Source organism: Chrysemys picta, chromosome 10, assembly GCF_011386835.1.
Source record: "Chrysemys picta bellii isolate R12L10 chromosome 10, ASM1138683v2, whole genome shotgun sequence".
Classification (NCBI taxonomy): Eukaryota; Metazoa; Chordata; order Testudines; family Emydidae; genus Chrysemys; species Chrysemys picta.
The window spans coordinates 37,686,374-37,710,398 of record NC_088800.1 but is presented as its reverse complement, the minus strand read 5'-3'; the positions used below and the strand labels follow the sequence as shown (position 1 = coordinate 37,710,398).

The following is a 24,025-nucleotide window of genomic DNA, read 5'->3' as shown; positions in this document are numbered from 1 at the left end:
ACCTCATACGAGTACTGTAGTGCAATCTCTTTATCGTGAAAGTGCAATTTACAAATGTAGAGTTTTTTTGTGACATAATTGCACTCAAAAACAAAACAATGTAAAACTTTAGAGCAGTGTTTCCCAAACTTGGGACGCCGCTTGTGTAGGGAAAGCCCCTGGCCAATCGTGGCTCCCACTGGCCGCGGTTCGCTGCTCCAGGCCAATGGGAGCTGCTGGAAGTGGCGTGGGCCGAGGGACGTACTGGCCGCCACTTCCAGCAGCTCCCATTGGCCTGAAGCAGCGAACTGTGGCCAGTGGGAGCCGCGATCGGCCGAACCTGCGGACGCGGCAAGTAAACAAACCAGCCTGGCCCGCCAGGGGCTTTCCCTACACAAGCATCATCCCAAGTTTGGGAAATACTGCTTTAGAGCCTGCAAGTCCACTCAGTCCTACTTCCTGTTCCACCAACCGCTAAGACAAACAAGTTGTTTACATTTATGGGAGATAATGTTGCCCGCTTTTTATTTACAATGTCACCTGAAAGTGCCAGATATGCTAACCATTCGTATGTCCCTTCATGCTTCAGCCACCATTCCACAGGACATGCTTCCATGCTGATGACGCGCATTAAAAAAATCATGTGTTAATAAAATTTGTGACTGAACTCCTTGTGGGAGAATTGTATGTCCCCTGCTCTGTTTTACCCACATTCTGCCATATATTTCATGTTATAGCAGTCTCGGATGATGACCGAGCATGTTGTTTGTTTTAAGAACACTTTCACTGCAGATTTGACAAAACGCAAAGAAGGTACCAATCTGAGATTTCTAAAGATAACTACAGCACTCGACTCAAGGTTTAAGAATTTGAAGTGCCTTCCAAAATCTGAGAGGGACGAGGTGTGGAGCATGCTTTCAGAAGTCTTAAAAGAGCAACACTCCGATGCAGAAACTAAAGAACCCGAACCACCAAAAAAGAAAATCAATCTTCTGCTGTTGGCATCTGACTCAGATGATGGAAATGAACATGCATTGGTCCGCACTGTTTTGAGTCATTATTGAGCAGAACCCGTCAACAGCATGGATGCATGTATTCTGGAATGGTGGTTGAAGCATGAAGGGACATATGAATCTTTAGTGCATCTGACACATAAATATCTTGCAACGCCAGCTATGACAGTGCCATGTGAATGCCTGTTCTCACTTTCAGGTGACTTTGTAAACAAGAAGCAGGCAGCATTATCTTTTGCAAATGTAAACAGACTTGTTTGTCCGAGTGATTGGCTGAACAAGAAGTAGGACTGAGTGGACTTGTAGGCTCTAAAGTTTACATTGTTTTATTTTTGAATGAAGGTTGCTTTGTACATAATTCTACATTTGTAAGTTCAACTTTCATGATAAAGAGATTGCATTACAGTACTTGTAGTGTGGGAATTGAAAAATACTATTTCTTTTGTTTTCTTTACTGTGCAAATATTTGTATATTAAAAAAAAATAAAGTGAGCACTGTACCTTTTGTATTCTGTGTTGTAATTAAAATCAATATATTTTAAAATGTAGAAAACATCCAAAAATATTTAAATAAATGGTATTCTATTATTGTTTAACGCCGCGATTAATCGCATGATTAATTGTGATTAATTTTTTAATCGCACAATTAATTACAATTATTTTTTTTAATCACTTGACAGCCCTAATTTATAGCAATCGGGTGTAGTGACCTCAACAGCAGTTCTGGTTGAAATCTGCCACATTTGTGTGTATTTTTTCTGGTGATCAGGACAGAAAGTTTGGCTTGAAACAATGTGCTGAGAATTGTGACTGCTGGGAAGGAGGAGGAGCAGCAGGGCTGTCCTTTGGCTTTTTGGATCCCTCTGCCTAGGCACATAGGCAAAGATCCAGGAAGATTCCTGTAGCTTGCACAGGGAAAGCAGCAGTTCTGGTGGGATCTGCAGGACTCCATACTGCTGCATTGATTTGCAGTGTCCAGAGGTGGTTGGTCTGGTAGGGCAAAGTGAAGAAGGGTGGCAGGAAATGGAAGGGCAGGAGAAAACTACTTCTATCACGAGCCAGGGAAATGTCTCGCTGTCCAGCAAATAATTTAATGAGCACTAAAAGGCTCCCAGAAACTGCAGCCTTTGACTGTGATGCTGCAGAGCTGCTCATGTTGGCAGAGTGATGGTGTCCCTTTTCCCCCATGTGACTGGAGTCTCTATGCACACCAAGGACAGAGCAGAAGATAGATCTGCCCAGTTGGGTTTGAGTCCCCCTCCTGTCCCTGTGTGGAGGGAGGAATGGAGTGGGGAGAAGATGGACAAGGAGGATGAAAGCTTGCTGTCTCCATGGTCTCTTTTCTCTGTGTGGGTGGGCTAGGGATGCTGCCAAAGCAACATTCTTCGGGGATGGGAATGCCTTGTATTGCTCAGCTGGGATCCCACTACATTGGTACTCTTTGGCTGGCAGTGATGGGAACATTTTTTCGTCTAAATGTGTTCAAATTGAAATGGTTTGTGGAGAGAGACTCCGATAAGGAGCTGATGGAACCCAGGCAGGTTTTGGTCAGAAACCAGCCTAGTTTCCTGCCGGCTCACTTGTCCAGGTCCTCAGCAGCCCGCCGTGTGAACTGCCTTGGAGCTGGGCCTTCATTCACTTTCAGAGACTTTCCAAATGGTTGGATATTGAAATCCTCTATGGCTGGAACTGCCATTCCCCACCCAGCTCTGAGGATAATTCCAGTAGTACCTAGAGGTCCCAAATGAGATCATGGGGCCCCATTGTGTTAGGCATTGTCCTCACATGACGTAAGAGATTACAACCTACATAGACAGGAAGTATTATCCCCATTTTACACATGGAGAGATCAAGACTTTCACTGACTTTCCCAAAGTCACACAGAGGGTCTGTGGCAGATTTTCCACATCCCAGTCCAGTTCCTTCCATATTTCTTCCCAGTGGACTGCAATTGTGTTACAGTATGACTTTTTTTTTGTCCCCTTTGAGCTGAAACTTGGACTGTTCTTTAAACCTGTATGTGTTTGAGTCTAGGTATGGCAGTTCCCTGTATTCCAGCCCTTCGCTCCCCTCCTGCTGTTGGTTGGGGGAGCAATCCTCCATCCTCCTCCACTGCTGCATGGAATTGCTTTCTAAGCTGTGATGGGACCAACAAACAGAACCTGTTACTCACTGTGATTGATTTAATGTAACAACCCCAAAGAGCCGGTGACGTAACGACCCAGTCTATCATTTTTACAGCCAGTCGCTTGAATACACACTGCCCATTCCTGCTCCTATTACAGAGCCAATACCTGGTCACAGAGAGTACTTTATTGTCTGAGGAATACTTATGCAAACTAACACAATGGCTTAATAGGGAACACCTGGAGAAATCTCCAAAGAAAGTGCCGTAAATTCCTCCTTCCCCTGTATTTATGGGAAGATTTTTCACTGATATTTATAGTTTCCCCGACACGTTGTTGTGGCTCTTTTGCATAGATTTGCATAGAGTGTTATATGAGTTTAGGAGGTGTTGGAGGAGGAGGTGTTAATGGGCAGCCCTGTGTTTCTTGCAGAACAGGTTCCCATGACAAATCTCTTACCCTGTTCTCCAGCAAACTCCCAACTTCCTGCCGAGCACACAGGCTTGCCCAAGCTTCTAGATGGGCAGCCACATCAGCATGTGTGTTTGGGAAGATGCTAACAAAGGGAAGTGTAGAGATTGTTGGGTTATCAGAGCAAAGAAGGTTGGACACTGAAAAAACATCATTTGATCGCTGGATTTGATGGGGTGCCCTGGGCTGGGTTTGGTGGCTGCCCACAGGGGAACTGGATTTTGCAATCAGTGTTATGGAGCACGCTTGGATGGAATTGGCAGGTGGCAGTGAGGGGTTGTGATGGACCTTTGGGGTACAACCTGGATCTGTGGAACTGCTGTGGACCCTTCACTCTCCAAACTGGGCTGTCTCTCCCAATGCTGTGCTAGTTGCAAGCAGCCAACTCCTCCAGGTGCTGTTATCACTCAGCCACCATCATGCAGAGACACACCCAGCTAAGTTGAATGAATGCTCTCTAAGCCACTCGTGAACTGCACATAGGGAGACACTTGCAAATTCCCCCCGACTCAGCCTTGCACCCCAGAAGTGCACTGTCTCACACTGCTCAAGACCGTCTCTTGATCAATGCAAGCTCATTAATTAGTTCGCCACTTCATCAAAGGATAGTGGACATGCACCAGATTTCCCAAGCACTTTAGAAAAACTCACTGGTAAGGATAAAACATTAAAATAAGTTTATTCACTATAGAAAGACAGATTTTAAGTGATTATAAGTGGCAGGCATAAAGGTCAGAGATAATTACCAAAGAAATAAAAATAAAATTGCAGTCTAAATTCTAAACCTTATCAGACTAAGCAATATTTGAATCAAACAGTTTTTCTCACCCCACTAGGTGTTGTAAGCAGTTCACAGTTCTTAATACACAGGCTGAATTCCCTGCTCAGCCTAGGACCAATCTCCCCAGTTCAAAGTCTTTTTCATCCAAACATAATTGTTGCCTTCAAAATAGGTAGGGAAAGAGAGGGGTCAGGGGCTGATGTCACAGTCCCCAATTTATACCCCCAAATCCATGGGTATGGAGAGATACTGCCTCAAACATGGAGTCGGGGTCACATGTGCTACGTGCCCTGCTGAGGGACTGGGCCTCCATTGTCTGTGTGCTTCAGGAGGCACCCACTAGGAGAGTCGATTCTCCTTAATGGGCCATCAACCCATGACTGGCTAGTCCTAATGTAAATCCGTCTTGGGGGTGTTAGTTGCTCCTTTATTGCCACCGAAAGGCCAGCTGTGGGTGTCTTCCAGACTCACAATATATTTCAGTAACACACACACAGCAAAACTTCCTAACTTCAGATACAATGGTAACACATATAATTCAACAGGATAGTAATGTTCAACAGATCATGACTTCTCAGATGATACCTTACAAGGCATACTTTGTACAAAACATATCATAATCATATCCCAGTGGTGAATGTAAAGGTACTGAGTGTCGTATGTGCCGGATTTGGGCAGCGATACAGGATAATGTGTGCTGGATTTGGGGGAAGGCTGCAATACCTCGGTTCTGATTGACTGTTGCCCTCTAGTGGCTGGCCCATGGATAAAATGAGGGATCTATTACTAGAGCTTGCTGAGGGAGAACTTCTTTAGCTCAAGTGGCAGAGGCCTGTGTTCTTGAAGCTGAAGGAGTAGGGTCCTGGCCCCAGCTGTATTTGTGTGCCTGTTGCCTATAGGATGTGGTCGGGTTATGGAGTTCCATAGTTCTATGATGGATTTGGCCGATTGCTCACTCAGAGCTGGATTTAGCAGGTGACTGATCTCTCATTGTGGTCTGGATTCATCGAAGGGAGAAGGGCTGAATATCTTCCAATGTTTTGTACCTTAAATTAAAGACCTGACATTCCCAAGGAGATCAAATTGAAGAATTTCAATGTTGATAGAAAAGTTGATAGGACGATAATGGCTCCCACCAATATTTATGAAGTACTGATTTTTTTAAAATATGTTTTCCTCTTAAAAATTAAGTGAATTTGATGCCAGTGGAAGGTACCAGCTTGACAGCCCCAAGGCCCCCCTCCATCCATATAACAGATACCAGCAGTGGAAATGTCTTCCACACTGTCCCCTACTGGTGTGTCTCAACCCTTTCCCAGAGTACAGCTATCTCTAGGAGTGACGGGGAATCCAGCTTCTATTGCTCCCTCTTAGTTCTCCAGCGAGATTGCTAGCAAGGAAAGGAAACCAGTTGTGATGGTGGCACTTGGTCTCCAGCAGTCGCAGAACTTCAGCAGGTGACTGTGTTTGGCCTCTACCAGCCTGGTCCAAAGTCAGATCAGGCACCTAATTATCGGAGATCATGTTTTCAATCATCACTCCCTCAGTCCTCGTGTGCTTGTGCCATCTCCCGGAATGTTTGTTTTCACTGTGGCCGAGTGAGCACTTGCATGGTGGCCCATTGGGTGGCCTGTTTTTGGAGGAAAGGCAGCCTGTTCTGTCCCTATGCTGCACACTCACTTGGTAGATATCAGCATGCGGGTAGACATGGATTGTGCAGCGTCTTCTAACCCTGTTCCTTACCTACAGCATGGGTTTCCATGCCAAACTAGGCAGTGCCATATGAGCCAGAGGAAGGGGTAAGTGGCCAGCACCCTAGGTAATCAGCTGCCTTGGCATCTTCATGCTGTACCTTCCACACAGCCACGCCTTGGTGCTCTCTGCGTATTTGTAGATAGTCCCTGATGCAATACCTCTGCAAAAACCTCCCACTACCTATAATACCAAATCTATTAATCAGCTTCTCAGTCTCCTGCCGCAGGGCTTATAACCAGCTAACAAAAGCAGCATTGGCAGCCGCTCCCCTAAATGCTCTCTCTGGAAACACATCTGGATCAGCTGGGCAACTCTTCAAAATCAGGAGAGCATATAGGAGGGGATTGGCTGCGGGGTGGGGGCGGGGATTTGCGGCTGCATCCCCTGCCTCTCGGAGACTCATTTTGAAAATTGCATTGGAAGCTGATAAGTTTAATGTCTGTTTAATCAAGGTAGCCCGAGAGAAAGAGGGGAAGGGAGAAAGAGCTCTGTATGTGGTGTGTGAACGATTTCACTTCATAGTTAGGGGGGAAAGAACTAGAAGGGCTATGAAGAGCTATTTTTTCCTCTTTTAATTTTTTAAAAGCTCCTCGCCTGGTGAGAGGGAAAGCTGAGTTAATTATATTGAGTTTATCTCCTCCGTTTTGGTCTGAGATCAATCTTAACAAATCTTACAGCTCCCAGTGTTTGCAAAAGGCAGGGAGGGGCGGCGGGTGAGAAAAGGCCCAATTTCCTTTTGCTAATGTGATCACACTGCCACCTGGCAGGAGAACCGGCGCTGGGCGCTCTCCCTCTGCTGCTCGCTCTGCCTGGCAGCATGCCGAGCAGGCTGGGGCAGGACTTTGGGGAAACCCTGGCAGGTTTGCAGGATGCCAGAGAGGCCACACAGCTGCCCGGTCTCCTTTAAATGCCGCTTAATTGCCAGCAGTGTTAACTAATGCAGGCAAAAGTGGTGGGGGAAGGGAGAAGGAGACTAAAGCAGTGAGTTGGTGGCAGTTTTTCCTTTCTTGGGGCTTGTTAAGGCTGTCTTACTGGGTACCTGGCTGTCAGATTTGTGGCTCCTGAGCTGTGGCTGTGGGTCGGTGCTATATGGATGCTCTAGGGAGCCTTGTTTCTGACTCGCTGGGTGATCTTGGAGAAACGACTCCCCATTTCCACCTCGGTTCCCTTCTTTGTGAAACAGGGAAGCTTCTCTGTTTCCATCTTGTAGGAGATGGCGTGGCTCAGTTAATATGTATGTGTAGAGTGCTTTGAGATCCCGCCCTGACAGGTTGATTTATTGTATTGAGCTGATGCTTCCCAGCCACACCTCTGGTTGCAAAGCCAGTGGTCGCCACCACATGCATGCGCTGCACTATGAGTCCACCCTCTTCAGGAAACTGGGATGGGAGGAAGTAGAACAGGTAGCCCAGGAGTGTGTGAGGAGGAAGGAATGAGAGGTTTGAAAGGTCCTCTTGGGAGATGAATTTCAGGAGAGTTGGATGTTCCTCTGTATTCAACTGGTTCTTCAGCACTCCAGCATAAGGCCTGGATGCAGGATCCTATTTTGGGTCTGATTCTGACAGTACCACATAAAACTCTGATGTTCTTCTCAAGACATAAACTCATGCTAGGAGATTTTCACGGCCATGTTTGGGGAACGTCCTCCAACTGGGAACATCAGTTGCATGTCACATTGTCCACTCGATGACGGGCTGAGACTATATGTAGCCTGCCTCAGGAAACAACGACCCGCTGCAGTAAGGTCCCTGGCACCCAGCAGAGATAAGTCTGAATGGTGTTCTGTCTCCTCTGGCTTCCCTGTGCCGAGGGGACACTGTGCCATGGGGAAGGGTCATCACAGGCGGCGTTTACACATGGAACCCTGCCAGGGCAGGCTCAGGTTGATCTCTGTAGCCTGGCAGAAGAGCTCCTTGCAAATGGAGAATTCTCTCCACAGCACTTGGGAGCCTAAACCTGAAGGGATTTGCTTGGAGAAAGAAGTGAGCAGGGACTTCTTGGTACAGCAGGCAGATAAGCTGGCCCTGGGGCAGAAGGTTCCATAGGGCGGCAGTCCATGGAGTGCAGTTGGGTTGTGGATGAGGCAGCGGTCTGCGAGGTAGGCTGGTCCCCATCCCATTAGAGGCTTTGTAAACTAGGACCAACATGTTCAGTTCAGGATGGTAGCAGAAGGGGGGGCTTTTGGGGGGTGAGGAAGAAGGATGGTGATGAGCTCACATCACCTTGGAGTGCAGCTACTGTGTATGGGTGGAGATCAACCCCATGCAGAGAAAATCGATGGTGAAAGTATGGATCAGAGTAGCCAGGTTCTCCTTTGTGAGTAAGACTCATTACAGCGCTGGAACTTCTCTGGGGCTTTGAGGGAGATGCCTGCAACATCTCTGTGCAGGGTCTGACTTTTAAATAGTTGGCTTCTGAAGAGCCCTGCCCTGGACTCCCTCTGCCCCTCTCCCTTCACCTGTATCATCTCAACCTGATGTTGCTGTATCCCAGGGGATTATCTTTATTGGAAAGAGCCATTTGGGCTGCAGATCTATGTAGAACTGGCTAAATCCTCCCAGAATGTCCTGTCTTGACATGCTCTGAGATTCCTTAAAGTCTGGCATACATGGCATAGAGTCTTCGGAGCCTGCCTCTGCTTTTCTCAGGACTGATGAAGAGGACTGACCCAGCGGGGCTGGTCCCTGTAAGGGGAGGTGGACCCAGCCCCATCTCTGGTACAATTAGCTCACCTCCCCAGGTGGGGAGAATGAAGGGCATGTGGTTCAATCAGACTACTATCTTACTTAGCCCAGAGGCCCAGGGAGAAAGGGGTAGTGGCAGCAGCAGTTGGCTGCAGAGCTCGAGAAGGCTTGTTTGGATCCCCTGAGATAGCAGGAGAGAAAAGGACTGCAGTGAGGTAGGCTGGGGTGACCTGCCAAGGCAGAAGAGAGACCAAACTCCAGGAAAAGCCCTGGGAGTCTGAGCTCTGGTAAAGAGTGAGATGGACGTTAAGTAAAGTGTGGAGGACAGAGACCCTTTTGGTTTGTGTTGTACTTGGGCTCTGAGTGGGGAATAGCCTGGAGAGTAAGCCATCTGATAAGAGGGAGAAGAACTACAAGTTGAGCCCAGGAGGGGTGGCAGACCATTGGTTTATGTTAATTTGGGACTGTTGTTGAAGGTGGTGTGTATTTTGGACAGGAGTACCCTAAAGGGGGATTGAACTCTGAGAGTGACCCAGCCAGAGGCCTAAGCCCTGTGAATCCCTGGGAGAGTCAGAAAAACCCTGGTGAGGGGAAACTGAGGCAGGGCCACCCCATGTCACAAGGGGGACCTCTGCAGGTGGCGACCAAGTTTCAATGAATTAGTGGTAAAAAGGCCAGTGGCTGGCCTACTCTGTCACATCTGCCCAAGCTAGCCATAGTGCTAGAACAGTAGAAGAAATGTGGAGAAAGCAACAGAACAAGAGAGGAGAAAAGCAGTGTCCCTGGGGAGCTCAGTGTGTCTCTGTAAGAATTTGCTGCCATGGCTGTCCCACACAATGGCAGCAGATTCCCAGAATTTGGAAAAGTGCAGGACTCAAAAGAAAGGCAATCATCAGTTACACAGCTCCATGCATGCCAGTACCCAGCTGAGAGGGTGGCTCTTTCTCGCAGCACAGCTAGCTGGCAACACACGTGACCTGAACAACATGTATCCTCACGTGGTGCTCAAAGGCAGGACTGGTTTGCTCTCTGATCAGCATCCCTTAGATGCTTTTCCATACAGAACTGCCGGGACACCCCTTAATGACTCAATCCTCTGCTGAGGAATGTTGGGGGCTTCTGGGCCTGATCTCCAGAACCTTCTGGGGTACCAGGCACCATTTCTTACCACGGGGCTGATGGCATAACCGGGTGGCTGTTTAAGAAGCAGGTCTTGCACGCAGGGAGCAAAAGCTGTTCTTTAAATGATAGCTCACCCTGTGGGCCTCTGTTTTGATTGTTCTTGCGGTGACACTTTTTTTGGTATTCTGAGCTTCAGAACAAACTAAACTTCTCTGCATTGGAAAGATGGATTTTTTTTTTGTGCTAACAGCAGAAAACAGAAGCATTTTGAAGTAGTGCCAGATTGCAAATGACAAATACACTGTCTTCTTTATTCAGAGACCTGAGATGCTCTTCTTATAAATTAAAAAAAACAGTGGATATATAGGGGAAATGTTTTGGAGCCCACAGTGTTGCTGTTACTTACTTACTTACACACACACACACACCTGGTTTATGTATTTATTTTCTAAATCATTTTCACTCTCCTAGGAGGCTTTTTAGCTGCAGTGGCTGGAGCTCAGGGTTCAGAATTTCTTCTGCAATAGCCAAAGACCTTGCTACTGCCTAAAGCATCGCACGGGAGTGGGCTGAGTTACCTTTCCAATACTGCACTAGATGTTAGCCAACTCATCAGCTGTCACAGGAGAAACAATGCGCGAATGCCACCCACTGCCCTCCACTCATTGTGGGCTGGGGCTGGCATCTCGGAATCCTGAGCCATGTGCCCTGGTAGGTAAACAAAGGAGGAAATTATTTTCAGCAACGTTCTTGCTTCTAAACATAGGACCCACTACTGCAGTCCACATGCACACTGGAAGCCCAGTTGAAGTCAATGGGACTCCTTGTGTGAGTAATGGGTGAAGCTGGGGGTTTTGCGGCTGCATGTCTAGCTGGGTTCTGACTCTGCTCACCTGCAGACTACAAAAACAGGCAAGTAAATCCTGGTATTGGAGTGCATATATCCTACAACGGGAATCCCAGCTGTCTGACTGGTGTATGCCAATGGCTCCCCCACCCTCTGACCATCTGTAAAATTGAAAAAGATATCAGTATCTTCTCTTGTCTAGCCGTAAATAAAAGGAAAGTAGCCACAGCCCCATGGAACCTGCTTGTATCCACTCTCCACCCCATGAAGATTATAACCCCCAGGCTGAAAACCCACGATGGATGCAAAATGGGGACCTGTCCATTTCTGAGACTCCTCAGTTAGGTTCACAAAAGTGTGCAAAATGGGAAGTCATGGCTGAAGAAAAGGCCATTGGTATTTAAAACTAAGCACGTTCAGCTATGTCTGGGATCTTAACCAGCTTTAATTATTTAAGACATGCATAGAAATTCTGTAAAACTCCGTAAAAATCTATTGCTTATCATAAGAGATCCCAGTGTCTTTGCAGAGTACATACTTAGCAATTAAATGACAGTGCTCGTTCTCTCCAGCCATCTCGAATGACTCTATTTGCCTTTTGGAGTAGAATTAGTCTAAGGAGCTAAGGGTGCGTGTGTGTATCTAATTCATGGTTACTCAGAGTATGGCGGTATCATTTCCAGTTGGGGTAGACACATCAGCGCTAGCTCTGCTTGAGCTAGTGTGCTAAAAATAGCAGTATAGCCTCAGTGGCCCAAGCAGTGGGATGGGCTAGCCACCTGAGGGCATACCTACAGTTTCAGACACAGTTGTACTTGGGGCGACTAGCCCATTGTGCTGCCATGGCTACACTTCTCCTTTTAGCATACTAGCTTGATCAGAAGTCGTGCAGATAGTTCTAGTCGAGCTGGCAATGACACTGTCCAGCTCCGGGATCTACTTTGGCAGTCCATCCAAAGTGGGGTCACCCCACCACCAGTGACAGTGCACTATGGCATGTTCAGATGTGTCGGGGGGCAAATGCGCCCCACCTATCAGAGTAGAATATTATTGAAACAATAATCCTGTGCTACCCATTTCTGAACCTTAGAAGGATAGAAATGTTGGGCTGGAAGGGATCTCGAGAGGTCATCACGTCCAGTCCACTGTGCTGAGAAAGGACCAAGTAACCCTAAACCAGGGGTCGGCAATCTTCGGCACACGGCCCATCAGGGCAATCTGTTGGTGGGCCACAAGACATTTTGTTTACGTTGACCGTCCGCAGGGCTGGTGCAAGCTTCCACCTTGCGCCCCTCCCCCCAGCCCTGCGGCAGCTCCCCGCCCCACCCTCCGCCCTGAGGCGCCCCCTCCCGGGGCAGCTCCCCCCCCCGTGGAGCCGTGAGGCAGCTCCCCACCCCAGCTCACCTCTGCTACGCCTCCTTCCCGAGCACGCCGCCCCTGCTCTAATTCTCCTCCCCTCCCAGGCTTGCGGCGCCAAACAGCTGATTGGCGCCGCAAGCCTGGGAGGCAGGAGAAGTGGAGCAGCAACGGCGTGCTCGGGGAGGGGGCGTAGCAGAGGGGAGCTGGGGTGGGGAGCCTTGCGGCAGCTCCCCCCCCCCCACACACTGAGGCACTGCCCTCCCCCCGCAGCAGCTCCCCATCCCCCTGGCCTGGGGGGCCATGCGGCAGCTCCCCGCCCCAGCTCACCCTGCTCTGCCTCCTCCCCGAGCACGCTGCCCCCCCGCTCTAATTCTCCTCCCCTCCCAGGCTTGCGGCGCCAAGCAGCTGATTGGCGCCGCAGGCCTGGGAGGCGGGAGAAGTGGAGCAGCCGCTGCACTGGGAGAGGGAGTCTGAGCTGCACGTGTCAGTGCGCCGCTGGCAGCCCAGCTCACAAACGCTGTAAAAAAAAAAAATTGGGGGCACCGCTTTTTGGTGCCCCCAAATCTTGGCACCCTAGGCAACCGCCTAGTTTTCCTTAATGGTAGCACTGGCCCTGACCGTCCGCAGGCACGGCCCCCTGCAGCTTCCTTTGGCCGGCAGTGGCAAACCACGTCCACTGGGAACTGCGGAGGGCCATGCCTGCGGATGGTCAACATAAACAAATGTCTTGTGGCCTGTCAGCGAATTATCCTGATGGGCCACGTTCCAAAGATTGCCGACCCCTGACCTAGACCATCCCTGACAGGTGTTTGTCTGACCTGTTCTTAAAAACCTCCAATGATGGGATTCCACAACCTCCCTTGGAAGCCTATTCCAGGGCTTAGCTACCCTAATATCTAACCTAAATCTCCCTTGCTGAAGATTAAGCCCATTACTTGTCCTGCGTTTAGTGGATGTGGAGCACAATCAATTATCATTCACTTTATAACACCCTTTAGTATGTTGGAAGACTGTTCTCAGCTCTCCCTTCACTTGTCTTTTCTAAAGACTAAATATGTCCAGTTTTTCAACCTTTCCTCATAGGTCAGGTTTTCTAAACCTTTTTTATCATTTTAGTTGCTCTCCTCTGGACTCTCTCCAAATTGTCCATCTTTCTTAAAGTGTGGGGCCCAAAAGTGGACACCATATTGCAGCTGAGGCCCCAAAGGTGCCGAGTTGAGTGGGACAGTTACCTGTATCTTATATATGACACTCCTGTTAATACACCCCAGAACCATGTTAGCCTTTTTTTGCCACTGCATCACAGTGTTGACTCTTATTCAATTTGTGATCCACTATAAACCCCCAGCCCTCCAATGCTTCTTGCTGTGAATAATCTGCCTGCTGAACCTCATCTCTCTGTTCTTTTGCAGGTCTTTAGTTGCAGCAGAAGGTCCTGGCAGGATTTCTTCACTGGTAAGTGCTGTGTGGTTTCCTTTGGTCCAATTACCAGCTAGTGTTGAAGCATCTGTTAGTTATTCAGCATTGCTCTGTGTGTTAGTCCAGTGTAGGAAAGTGAACAAACACTAGTGAACAGATTCACACCAGTGCGCTGAGTACAGGATGAGGCCCAATAAGTGTACTGTTTGGCACAACACAGCCCCAGTGATTATAGGCTAATGATGGGACATTCACTCTGATTCATTGTATCTCAACGATCGGGTTCAGAAATTGACAACTGTTAGTTCTAGGATTTTTTAAAGCAATATAGAAAAATATTGAGGGTCTGATCTTCCCCTTATGTGCAGGAGTTCTGTGCCAGTACGGCCACTGACTTTGTTAAGGCTGCTCTTGACTCACACCTGTGCCAAGGATTTCTCCCCCGTGGCATTTAAAACGAGCACAGAAGTGTGCACCCATGTAGGTGCAACAATTTCTGTGCCATGGAAAACTGGGCTGTTACCACTATTATTGCATGTCTGTGTAATCTTCAAAGGGAAACTGTGCGGGCATCTTCCGTTCTGCCTAGATACATTTTGATGGATGGAAACTGGAAACTTCAATTCAGTAATTGACATGATGATTTAAATAAAAGCCGGGATGCCTCTAAATCATCGTAGCAGTGAGGATGTCCCTAAGGGCTAGGCTTGGGAGGACCTTTTCAAAGATCAGAAGGCAAAGTGTTATGTAGGCATAGAGCAGCAATTCCCCTCAGGACCTTGCAAAGGAGCAAGGTTTAGATAACAAACAAACGGAGCATTTTAGGTCTGTAAGAAAATGTGAAAAGTCAAAGAGGCAGGAGCCCGGCTTTACCTGTGTTGGACGAGTTGATGTTGTCATCTGTAACCTTTCCAGAGACAGCTTATTTCAAACCTTCCCTTACAGATGCTGTTCCACAGCTACCTACTCCCTGGATTTGTTTTCCATTTGTTATACAAAGTGCAGTAGCAAATTACACATGAAGTGTATTAAACCCGGCCACTTTCCTATCAATTGTAGGACTTGTCGATTTCAGCCAGAGAGGGACTTGGCTCAACTTTCAAAATGAAAAATCACTTTATTAAAAAAAGGGAAAGCATCTGAGTTTCTTAAAAACGCAGAAATGTTGTGGGAAATGCTGCAATTTCTATGAATGGCCGAGTTTCTAATACCAAATGTCTGAAGTTAGTTGATATTTAGAAACTATTTGCAAGGCAGGCAAATGAAATCTAGGTACATTTTTAATCCACAGAAGTTCTTACAGTATATTTTAAGTACCAACATTGGTTTTATTAATAGCATAGACTGTAATGAGGAGTTCTGGCTATCATGGAGAGTTATTTACTTTGCAGAGTAACTAAACCTAATGATAGCGCAGAGCAAAAAGAGGATGTTTACATATGGGAATGACCTCCCTGTAGAGAAAGAAAAAGATGAGGGAAAGCGTTATTAAAGCACATTCTGTGCTTTGAAAACTAGCAACAGGAAAGAGGTGCACTTCTGATGTGGGGCCCGTATGTAAGAGGGTGCATGTCAAAGACACCCCATGTCCTGAAAGTTATGGTCTGCATGTGAGCAAAGTGAATACATTTAGGAAATTCAGAGGAATATTTGTTGGAAATTTCTTGCCTGTGATCACCTAGCTGACAACTAGAGTAGATGGGCCACTGGCCTGTCCATATGTAATTTTTCCCAAACCTCTATTCAACACTGAAAGGAATCCTAGAAGACTGAGTGCGTATTCACACTGTATCTTACATGACGGTCCTGCAGCAGTGTGTATATGTAATCACTGACTAAAGGTGATCTCTGCTGGGCTGAACTAAGATGAAGTGGGGCCCACATCAACCAAAACATTCCAGCCCCCCAACATCTCACACCTCTCACTTCAAGCTACCTCCTCCCTTCCAGTCTCACTCCATTCTGTGTCCTATTGCTCAACATGGGAAGGGGTGGCAGGGCTTTCCTGGTCTACTGCTTTGCATGGATTAAGGGGCCTCCTTGCAGGTCCTCTTGCTGTCTCTGCCCTGCTCTGCTGGCATGCTGGCTCACCCACCCCTGGCGTGTGCTGTGAGCTCATCAGACAGAAGCAACAAAGAGTTCAACACTCCCCCATCTCCCAGTTTAGCTGGCCTGTAAGTATGTCAGGACAGACACTGTCTTCTGCAGCAGCAAACTGGCTGTCAGCAGGGCTGGATTAGCACAGGCAAAGTAGGCACGTGCCTGGGGCCCAAATTCATGGCGGAGGGCCCCAAACTTTGCATTTTCTTTAACCGATGCACAAACAGAAAGAACTTCACTCCCCTGCGTGAGTAGTGTTGCGACGTGGCGCACGGGGCCGCAGTGCCACTCAGATATGGTCCAGCTGCCCCTGCGTCAAGACTCAGTCTTTGCCCACTCATGACGGAGGGGCAGCTGGGCCAGATTTGAGTGGCATTGCAACCCCGGGCGTGCCAGGTCACAATGCCACCCACTCCAGTGAGTGAAGCTCTTTCCGTCGGTGCACAAATCTGCCCCTGTGGATGAGGGAGCGGAGCCAGTCCTCATACACCTGAGATTCACCTTGCCAGTCCCAACAGAGCCAAGGGGAGAAGAGCCCCCCCCACCCCACCCCGCAAAGTGTGTGTTTCCCTAGGGCCCAGTGATGGGTTAATCCAGCCCTGGCTATCGGCGCTTCATAAATGCTGATAGCCGGTGAAGAAGCTGTGCTGCGTTGCAGACAGGCAGGTGGGGGGAGTGTGTCGAAGAGTGGCAGGGCCTGCGGTCTGGCTGGGCTGAAGATGGAGGGATCCCTCCCGAGTGAGAGAGGAGGGCTCCAGGCTGTATGTGTGTTGGGTGGGGGGGGGTGGATTCTGCAGCCAGCAGCTGGAACTGGCTCGGCTAGAGGCTGTTGGCACCATCCTCTGCATGCGAGAGCCCCCTGCTGCAGTAGGGCTTGGATCTTTGTGTTTAAGAGGATCCAGTTTTAATCTGCCACTGAGTCTGCTTTATTCGGAAAGCCTGTTAGAGGCAGATGATAGGTTTGTTAGCTAAAGTGCCCAGCTTGTTGTGCTTTGATTGTCATCCCTTAAAAATATATATCGCAAAGCACTGCCTAATGAAAGAGTGGGTAAGGCAGGGGACTAGGACTCCTGGGTTCTCTTCCTGGCCTTGCCACTGACTCACTGTGTGTCCTTGGCTAACTCTCGTAAGACCCCATTTTCAGCAGGTGTGTGTCCAAATCAAGGTACCTAAATAAATGCCTGTCTCTTCCACAGTTGCTGAGCACCTGCAACTCCTAGTCCCTTTGACCTCAATCGAGTTGTTCTTGACCAGGATAAATCCTGTGGCTGATAAGCTGCTTGCTAAAACAGCTTCAGTAGGTTAGCTCTGTTCCCTTAGCTTCCCCCTACATAGAAGAGGAACTTGGTACAGACCGATACCTGTGTCTTTTCCTATGGGACATTATTAGCACTCTTTTCAAGGAAAATAATGTTTATTAATAAATCGTGACATCAGACCAGCAAACTACTAAATAAGGTGCCATTGGCTGGTGAAGAAAAGGCACCTAATGATGGGAAAAGGGAACTGAGCTTAATGAAAGTATTTCATTAGAATTCCTTTTTGGGTTTTAGCAGAGTATGCTGTCTAATCTCTCTGTTTCAAGGGAGGCCTTTTCCCTTTTTCTTTGTGATCAGGTCGTTCCTGCTGTGAAGCTGAATACAGCATCTTTAAACCTAGTGCACAGCCTAAAACGTTTAGTTTGGAAAGGGGCAGGGGCAAGAGTATTGAAAAGAAGGTCATGTGGCGAGAACATTCCCTTTGTTAACAAGATCCCATTGATGTTGTAACCCTCAAAATAATGCCGTGGCCCAGATTCAGCTTTCTGGAGTAAACCCACTGACTTCACTAGTTACCCCAGATCTACTCTTGCATAACTGAGGTCTGAATTGGGCCCTCTATATCTGAAGACGTCTATGATACCTGGGTGCGTAGTTGTTTCTGATCCCACATGGCGACGCAATGTCTATTATAGTTCTGACTGTATCCAGATTTTAAAATAGCCACGATCCCAGAGTGTGTCTGAATGAGATGCTGACAATGCAATGATGTCTCCTCCTCCTCTGAGAGTCAACTGTAGTGTTGTGAAGGCTCCAGCGAGGTTAGTTTGGAGTGTCTTCCCCACGCCCATTTGCTCTCTTGCAACACAGTCCCACCCCTTTTGGAATGAGTGTGAGCAGACCCGGAAAATGATGTTCTTTCATCACACTGAAACAATCAAGAGGCTCAAAACATATTTACAGCTTGCTCCCGACATTGGCAGCCACGGCACATCGCCGCTTTCAATCCAATTTACTGTCCCCGACGTGACTTGGTGTTTCAGTGAGAACTTTCTCACCTCCCTCTGATCGAATTCATTTAGGAGGCTGGCTGCCTTGCGGCTTCTAGCTGGTTCATGTTCAGCAGAGATGGTGGCATGCTCGTGATGAGATTGGGGAGGGAAGGCCCCACCCTTATTTACACTTCAGGGCAAAGCTTGGATGTATGTCCTACAGACCACACAACACAGAGGACCAAATTCAGAAGTGGATGAGTGGAAGTTAAACACCAAAGGCACAGACAGAGGCAGATAAAATGAAGGGCTGGGGCTACTTTATTTTCCATCCTCCTGTTAGTTGGGGATGCTGGCATACATTCAATGGATTAAAATCTGGCTAACCGATAGGTCTCCAAATGTAATTGTAAATGAGGAATCAGGATCAAATGGGTGTGTGTCTGTGGGGCCCTGCAGGGATTGGTTCTTGACCCTACACTATTTAACATTTTCATTAATGACCTGGAAGAAAACATAACATCATCACTGATAAAGTTTACAGGTGACCCAAAAAACAGGGTGTGTGTGTGTGTGTGTGTGTGTGTGTGTGGCTAATAATGAAGAGGGCAGGTCACTGACACAGAGCAATCTGGATTGCTTGGTAAACTGGGCACAAGCAACAATATGCATTCTAATATGGCTAAATGTACATCTCTACATCTAGAAACAAAGAATGCAGGCCATACTTGCACAAAGAGGGAACTCTGATAAAGATCTGGGGATCATGGGGGATACTCAGATGAATGTGAGCTCCCATTATAAGACTGTGTTGAAATGGCTAATGCAATCCATGGATGCATAAACCAGGGAATCTCAAGTAGGAGTGGAGAGGATATTTTACCTCTGTACTTGGCACTGGTGCGACAGCTGCTGGAATACTGTGTACAGTTCTGGTGTCTTGTCCATTCAAGAGGGATGTTGATAAATTGGAGTGGGTTCAGGGAAGAGCCCTGAGAATGATTAAAGGATTGGAAAACTTGTCTTACAGTGATAGACTCAAGGAGCTCTATCTATTTAGCTTAACAAAGAGAAGGTTACGGGGTAACTTGATTACAGTCTATAAGAACCTACATGGGGAACAAATATTTAATAATGGATTCTTCAATCTAGCAGAGAAAGGTACAACACAACACAACAGCTGGAAATTGAAGCTAGACAAATTCAGACCAGAAATAAATCATACATTTTTAACAATGAGTGTAATTAACCACTAGAACAACTTACCAAAGGTTGTGGTGGATTCTCCATCACTGACAATTTTTAAATCAAGATGGGATGTTTTTCTGAGAGATCTGCTCTTGGAATTATTTTGGAGAAGTTCTCTGGCCTGTGTTATACAGGAGGTCAGACTAGATGTTCGCAATGGCCCCTTCTGGCCTTGGAACCAATGAATGGGAACACTGGAGAAAGAAGCTGCTATGAAGAAAAAGGGAAGGGAGATGTTAAGACAAGAGTGAGGCTACCTCAGGACTATGAAAGGAAAGGAAACGACACGGGTGCCTCAGAGATGGCATCTCATGTGATGTCTTGCAGTAAAGTTACTGAATAAAAGAGCCATTGGCAACATCTCCTGCCATCCTTCTGCCTATTTCAATCTTCCACATCTACCGACTGGGCAAAGGCCTCTCCAGAACTTCTCTCACTCTAGACTTTGGAAAGAAATTAGGACTCCAGCATCCTTGTGGTTGATCAAGAGACTACTACTGTAGCTCAGTGTATCTTTCCCACTAAATCTTGTTACCACAGGTGAACCTGATGGGGACTTTTTGTTCTCCTCAGTGTCAATCCAAAACTGGTTGCTAGACCTGTTGACCCAGCAACAATGCTGACATAATCTCCAATAAAGGGACATTCCCCTCCCGCTTCCCTTTGGTGCCTCGCCACAGATTTGAGAACAACCAAAATAAAGACAGGTCCTGAAAAAAACATTCCAGGCTATACATGAGACCCACAGCATGTTGGATCAGGACTCTGAGAGGTTTTTGGTGTATTGCTGACATTCAGCACAAGTGATGGTCCCCAATGAAACTGGGAGCTTTTTTCATTGGTACTTGGCCAAGGCTTAGAAGGCAGCAGAAGGCTCCCAATAGCTGCAGACCTAAGTGACAATTGAGTCTAACCTTTGGTGTCTGGTGTAACGGTGACACAAGTAGCAACTTGGAAATAGAAATGGGACTTGAACAAAACCAGATCCCAAGGTCACCAGACTCTGGAGAACTGGGGATCTGGGTCTGAATCCCAACTCTACAAAGGGCTGAGGCTGCAGCTGTGGAAGCTGGCTTGCTTCAAGATTCCAAAGAGCTAAACACTGCAGTCCTAACAGCGCCATTAGGTTGGGATCCACACCAGTGAAGCCACGTGGAGATTCACCAATTTGTGAGGGAACACACAGTCTGCGAGTGGATGGTCTCCACCTCAGGATTGAGGTGCACTAGGAAGCCCAGTTTTGAATGAACATTGAGCAGGTATATCCACCCTTCATAGAGATTCCTCCAGGGCAGACACAGTGGTATAACAGAAGTTTCGTATTGTGCCTGCAGTAGCTGGTATGTGGCCCTTCAGAGGGCTTAAATCACAGATTCACTGAGACCATAATCTCCCTAAACAGTCAGGGCCAAATCCTGCCCTGATTTGCACCTTCTGCCGCTCCATTGACTTCAGCAGAGTAGCACATGGTATAAGAGCAAAATCTGGCTCCTCCTCTTGAGCTGGCGTTAGCTTGTTGGCAAGCTGCTGCATAAATGAATTGGAAACAGTTTGAAGTCCTTCAGGTACTGGAAGTGGTTCAAGGGAAACCTCATGCAGAGCAGCAGCGAGGAGTTAACTGTGGAACCAGGATGCTTGAAAACTTAGAGTGCTTGAAAGCTGCCTCCAGCCAGGGTGAGAAGAACGTGCGTGTGTGCGCATGCGTGTATTCAAGGGGGCATGGAGAAAATGGTAGAACATTCTCCAAGAAAGAGGAAGGGGAGAGAGGCAAGGAAGGGAGAGGGTAGAAAAGACAATGAAGAAGGAAGTGATGGGGAGAGTCACAGGTTCCTCCATCATCTTTTCATGTTCCTCCCTTTCCCCAAGTATGGTAATCGGCTCACTGCTTCTATCTCCCAAATCCTCTTACAATCCTCCCATTTCACAGCTCTTATAGGTCCCACCATGTGTGTTAGCAGAGATAAAGCTCCCCTCCCACACTGGGCTCTTTCCCTCAACATAGTTAACCACAGTCTACTGTGGCAAACAGTCTTATTGGGAGATGCCCTGAATTTGGCTTTCTTCTCTCCCTAGGTGGCTCCTGCCTTTTTTTCGTCTCTTGCTTCCTCTCTGCCCCTTTCCCTCACTCTCTTTCCTGCAGGCTACATGGCAGTCACATGGCTGTGATAAATGAGCTTAATCTGCACTGCAAATTAATCACATTGTCATGCTGGCAGAGGGAGAGGCAGCTGCATGAAATGCCTGAATCTCTGGCTAATTTATCACAAGGCCAAATACAGAACCACTCCAAGGTTTAACACTTCTTCAGCCACCCTCTGGGTCTGGGCATGCTTAGTAGAGCAAGCTGCAGCAAAAGACACAGAAAAACTAACTCAAGACTGGGCCTTGAGAGTTAAACACCTTGAAATGGGAGTTCCCTCTTGCAAGTGGCCTGGAAGGACCTTTTGTGCAGGGCTGGCTCTAACTTTTTTGCTGCCCCAAGCAGCAAAAAAAAGTGCCGCCCCCCGAGCCCCCGCCGAGCGCCGCGCCACCGGAACACCCCCCATCCCAGCGCTGCGCCCCGTGCCGCCCCCCCCACCGAGCGCCGCCGGAACCCCCCCCGCGAGCGCCGAGCCCCGCGCCACCCCCCGCCGAGCCGCCGGAGCCCGCCGAGCACCGCCAGAACCCCCCCTCGCGCGCCGAGCCCCGCGCCGCCCCCCCGCCTAGCCACTGGAGCCCGCCGAGCACCGCCGGAACCCCCCCAGCGCCGCGCCGCCCCCCCGCTGAGCACCGCGCCCCCCCGCCCCCCGCGGAATGCCGCGCCGCGCTCCCCCCGCCTGCCCTTACCAGGTGCCGCCCCAAGCATGTGCTTGGGTGCCTGGTGCCTGGAGCCGGCCCTGCTTTTGTGTCTTGCCATGGTTTGCAACAGGGAGCAACTAGGCATGCTGGGAACCTCTTGCTTAAACCTGAGGATTGGAATTCATGGACCCTGGTGCGTGTCAATGAAATATAATGCCTGAAAACCATGACTGTGGTCTCTTGATGTGGCAGATGGGGCTATGTATATAAAGGTACTTCGGGTTGTGCCTATCTAGAGCAGGGGTCGGCAACATTTGGCACGCGGCTCGCCAGGATAAGCACCCTGGCGGGCCGGGCCAGTTTTATTTACCTGCTGACCTGGCAGGTTTGGCCGATCGCGGCCGCCACTGGCCGCGGTTCGCCATCCCGGGCCAATGGGGGCAGTGAGAAGCGGCGCGGGCGAGCGATGTGCTGGCTGCGGCTTCTCACCACCCTCATTGGCCCGGGACGGCGAACCGCGGCTAGTGGGGGCCGCGATCGGCTGAACCTGCCACGTCAGCAGGTAAATAAAACTGGCCCGGACCCTGGCGAGCCGCGTGCCGAACGTTGCCGACCCCTGATCTAGAGGATTAGCACATCTCAGGCATTTAAAAATACAGATAGACGCTTCTGACAATAAAATCTTCCCAGCTGTTAATACGGTCTTCACTGCTGCTTCCAGTATAAGGTCCAAAACCAACCTTGCTGTTTCTACTACTCATCCCATTGCCCAGAAAAGCCTGGGCCAACAGGGGAGGCTTTCAGGGTTAGCCGAGATGTTTGCATGCAGCTCTAGTTATGCTTACCATGAAATCCATCCTGCTGAACCCTGCACTTCACCGCTGTGGAGCAAACTGCCCCCTAAGGTTGTGGGTCTGAAAAGTATTTTCTCTGCAAGGAATATCCCGCAGGCAGAACTATCTATGGCACTTGCTGAATTAACTGCTGTGGGGTGTGTAATGGGATAATGAGAAAAATAGCTGTAGTGACAAGGATTCTAAGACTTCCAAAAATATGGATATCTGCTAATGGTGTAACCTGGCATTGTCTAGCTAGATTGATGTATCATAACCTTGCCCCTTAGCTGGGATGCCATTTAGCTGAAGATGTGCTCATTATCCAATATAGTCTTCAGCACACTTGCAAAGCTCTGAGACACTAGATAATTAAACCCTTATGACCAGATCCTCAGCTTGTGTAGTTCGGCTGCAGCTCCATTGACTTTACCAGCTGAAGATCTAAGATACTAGAAATTTGAGCTCACAGTTCCTTTGGTTGCTTCTGGAGGTGCATCAAGGCTTGTGCTTAGCTTATAGGTCCAAGTTGTCGGTTCTAAAAATCTAGCTTGTTCAATGCCAACCGTTTCCCTCCTTTTTAACATAGATCTAGTTGGATGGGTCTCCTTATGTTTCCCGTGTCATTTAAATTCCTCATGCCAGATTCTCTGCTTGGGAGTGTGTGCTCACAGGAACAATTGCTTTAGCTTATTTCTTGCTGATGTCTCCCTGTGACAGGAGGATCTAGGATTGCTATCAAGAAGCTTCTCTGTCTGATCAAAAGGATTTGTGCTGATGAAGCAATTCAGCCCAGCATAGTGATTGGCCAGCCAGTGTAGATGTCTGTTTGACGTGTGTGAATTTCCAAAGATCTAATCTCTGTCTCCTAGAGGTCTGAGTCTCTAGCTAACAAGACTGTAACTGATATTAACCAGATCCTCCCAAAGGTTTGGATTCTTCTGAGGGCTGGCAGCCCATCCTTAGCACCGGCTGCCTTGGAACATGGTCAGTGGAAATGTCAGTCATACACTTAGGCCCACATCCTGAAAGATAGTTAGGTGTTTAAGTCCCATCGATTTCAGTGGGAGTTAGGTGCCTAAATACCTCTGTGACTCTGGGCCCTGCAGTCCCCTAAAATAAATACATAAATTTAAATGTTTTAAAAAGTGGTTTGAGAGAGCTCTGTTGTCTGGTCTCTTTCCAGTGAAAGGGTTTGAATCTCAGGATGTTAAATAGAGCTGGGCAACCAGCAAATAATTAGAGCCTTGCGTGGATAC

General features: G+C 48.2%; 1 protein-coding gene and 1 long non-coding RNA gene across 10 annotated transcripts in view; one reads left to right on the top strand and one right to left on the bottom strand.

Moving 5' to 3' along the window:
• The window catches only part of LINGO1 (leucine rich repeat and Ig domain containing 1), a 464,359-nt gene that overhangs the window by 158,599 nt on the left and 281,735 nt on the right, over positions 1-24,025 (top strand). For all 9 annotated transcript variants that reach the window (XR_010591090.1, XR_010591088.1, XR_010591089.1 and 6 more), the window contains one exon: positions 13,550-13,592. The gene's annotated coding sequence lies outside the window, so the exon portion shown is untranslated. The remainder of the gene's footprint in view (positions 1-13,549; positions 13,593-24,025) is intronic.
• On the bottom strand, positions 10,405-22,060 carry LOC135973961 (uncharacterized). The gene is made up of 3 exons (XR_010591091.1): positions 21,982-22,060; positions 10,825-10,939; positions 10,405-10,639 (listed from the first exon to the last, which is right to left on the bottom strand). It is a non-coding gene; the product is annotated as an uncharacterized LOC135973961 (long non-coding RNA).